The following is a 3,238-nucleotide window of genomic DNA, read 5'->3' as shown; positions in this document are numbered from 1 at the left end:
ACATGTAGTCCAGAGCTCGTGCCGGTAGACACCCCCGCACCCACCCTTGCATTCTGGGACATGTAGTCCAGAGCTCGTAAACTCGTGTAGTCCCATATACTGCAGCTACAGTAACGCCTCGCTGTAAAGGTTTACCCGCGGAATTCTGGGAAATATGGTCCAGGAGTTCCGGGTTAGTCGCAGGCACTTCCGCCCCAGGAGGACACGTAGCAGCCATGTTCTGCCTGGTGACGGTGTTTCAGGTCCGCTCTTCACGACCCATTCAAGCTTCCCCTTTGCAGACCTTTCATTTGGGGAGAAAGAGGAGGAGCGGCTAAAAGCGGAGGTTTGAGGGCCTGGAGTGGTGATGTACGTCCCGCGGGCGGAGCTTCTTTGCGTTTGGTAACGTAGCCGGGATGGGGTGGGCTCAGGTCGTGCCTCCTGGGGTTTGAGGGTCTCCCCGGTTTTCTTCACCCCTAACCTGACCCCGTCCCCCACCTATGAGCTAGCCCTACCGCTTCATACGGCGTCACACTGGGTGAGTTGCTTAACTCCTCTGTGCCTCCGTTGCTGTTCGGTAAAAGGGGGGAAAAAGGAATGCCTTGTTAATATAGTGTTGTGAGGAGAAACGAGATAGCACAAGTAAAAGGTCTACAACTGCCTGATACATTGTTGGTATTAATACTACGCTAATTCGGGAGGCACCCATTTCGCAGCGGGATTCTGTGAGCCCAGGAAGCTGAATTGTCCTGGACTCCTGGCCTGTTTTGGAAGGAGAGGACTTCTAGCTGGTACGGGGGCGGAAGGGGGTGCGGTATGAATTAGTGGGGATGGAAACACAGCCCTGGTATTTCACAGTCTCCTTTCCTTCCCCAGCCCTGGCTTCTCAAAAAGCACTGCACGGAGGAAGAGGCAGCAGAGCCCCACGTGAGTAGGACTTGGCATTCTTCTACTTAAGATATTCCTATAAATTGTAGAACGTATGAGACATGGGTAAGGATGATAACTGAGCCTTGGTCACTAATTTCCATTCTAAAAGCTTTATGCAAATGAACACATTTCCATCAGGCGGTGGCTCTGTGAATTGGTACTGCTGTTTTCTCTACTTTAAGGCAGGGAACACAACCCTGTTGGCCCATCCTCACCCAGATGGTAGGAGGCAGAGCTGGGGTTGGGACCCAGGCAGTTTGAGTCCAGCAGCTGAGTTTGCTAATCCCTTTGGTATATTCTCTTTGAGCATAGGGTACTGGCTAGGATCATATCATGAAAGGAGGTTGGGACTTAATTGTGGGGACCTTGAGAGCAAGGTTTAGGCTATTTTATGAGTGTTTAAGATAGTTTTCTCAACTGGGTCATTTATTTTATTTCAAATAATATGTATATCATAGAAGTAGCATAATCATTATGGAAAAATGCAGATATATACATAAAGAACAATTTTAATTATCTGTAACTTTAGGATGTAAAGATAACAGTTGTTAATGTTTTAGTGCCTTTTTGTCTGGTTACTCTTTGTGTATGTTTCTGTGTAGTGGAGGCTGTGTTTTTTGTGGGACTGATGTTACACTGCAGTGCTACTCAAATTGTGTTCCACAAACCAGCGGCATTGGCATCACTTGGATAGAAATGCCCAGCCTTGAGCCCCATTCGACACCTTCTGATTTATAATTTCTGCGTAGGGGGTCCAGGAGGCTGCATTCCAACAAGATCCCGCAGTAATTCACATGCACGTGAAAATTCGAGAAGCTCAAGAGAGGGTCTTTTCTGGAAACTGAGGCCGAGGAAATTGACCCTGCTGGATGTCACAGATAAAACTGAGCTGGCTTCACCAAAGGCCTACTTAGTCCAATGATTTTATTCCCCCACTAATTATTGTCAACTGTCAGGGCCCCTTTCAGAATCCTGAATTGAGCAGAAGACAGCTAGCAAGTGTAGAGTCAAAATGGAGGTCGTTAGAAGTTGTGAAGATATCTCTCTCCCAAGCTTTGGGGAGTGGAATCATTGCCATCTTTTGTACTAGATCGAACCCGGGCCCCCTGCATTTGGAATGTGGCGTCTTATCCACTGCACCACCAGGGAAGTCTCCCATTTATTTCTTAAACGTTCCTATATTTATAATGATATAATTACAATTCAGATTCCTGTCTTTTTTTCATTTGAATTAGGTATGGACTGTCAAACTATTTTTTATTGTTGTTGCAGAATCCTGGCTTTTATTAGTTCTCTTTACCTCTGTGCATAATTGTCAAAAGGGTACTTCCTGTTTAAAAAGAAACTTAACGTATTTTTATACCTTTTGTAAAAAGTTGTCCATGTCAATTTAAATATTATTGTTGCAGTCACAAAATCTTTAGGAAGACAAGCAGAGATTTTCAGAAGTCTATAAAGACTCTCACATAACAGGGCAACAACGTACGACCTCCACATGTCTGACAGTCTTCTGTTGGTAGAAATCACATCTCTAAGGATAATTTCTAACTAAAATATCATCTGCTTTACCGCAGTTGCTAAGAAATAAGAAATCCTGACAGTGGTGTTCTCAGAGCTTCCTACCTTATGACGATCTCACGAGGTGGATGCCCGTGTTCTCCCCTACTGGCAGAAGACAGAACTGAGGCGAAGAGATGTGAATAATTTGCCCAGGGTGACACTGCTAGTGAGTGGCGTAGCCTGATCAGAGCCCATGCATATTGACTCCAAAACCTACTCTGACTTACATGGTCTCTGTTTACCCCATACCCAGAATAAGAATGACCCCTGTGGAAGCTGCAGGCACACTGTGAGGGGGCCACTGTGTATGGCTGGGCAGGTCATTCCTCACACAGCCACTGAGGGGGTTCACGGGGGCATCTGGTATCTGCGTGGGGCTCTGCTCATCAAGCATAATCAGCTGTAGCCACCCCGAGGACTGGGAGCCTTGGTAATTCACAATGAGCACCACGTGGGTTAGTGACTTCTTTTTCTTTAAACCAGTTTCCAGTTTGACTTCTTCTTTCCCTGTCTGTCTTGCTAGGACTCTGCACTGCCCCAGAAGGAGAGAGAAAATGAGCACATTCCAGGTGAGTAGAGCTTGCCTTTCTTGCTGTTAGAAACGCCATTTTTGTACTCAGGTTGGACACAGGTTTTCCTCTTTTTTTTCTTTTTCTTTTTTTTTTTTTGATTGGAGTATAGTTGATTTACAATGTATTAATTTCAGGTGTACAGCAAAGTGATTCAGTTATACATATATATACATATATTTTCAGATTCTTTTCCCTTA

General features: G+C 45.4%; 1 long non-coding RNA gene across 1 annotated transcript; it reads left to right on the top strand.

Annotated features, from left to right (window-relative positions):
• The first annotated feature begins 237 nt into the window (after positions 1-237).
• Positions 238-3,029, top strand: LOC309816142. Its single transcript, XR_014295971.1, has 3 exons — positions 238-381; positions 856-906; positions 2,993-3,029. It is a non-coding gene; the product is annotated as an uncharacterized lncRNA (long non-coding RNA).
• Positions 3,030-3,238: the final 209 nt, after the last annotated feature.

This window comes from Mesoplodon mirus (genome assembly GCF_964341445.2).
Source record: "Mesoplodon mirus genome assembly, contig: SUPER_14_unloc_3, whole genome shotgun sequence".
Lineage (NCBI taxonomy): Eukaryota > Metazoa > Chordata > Mammalia > Artiodactyla > Ziphiidae > Mesoplodon > Mesoplodon mirus.
Note: the sequence above shows the minus strand (reverse complement) of the source record. Positions and strands in the feature narration are given on the sequence as shown.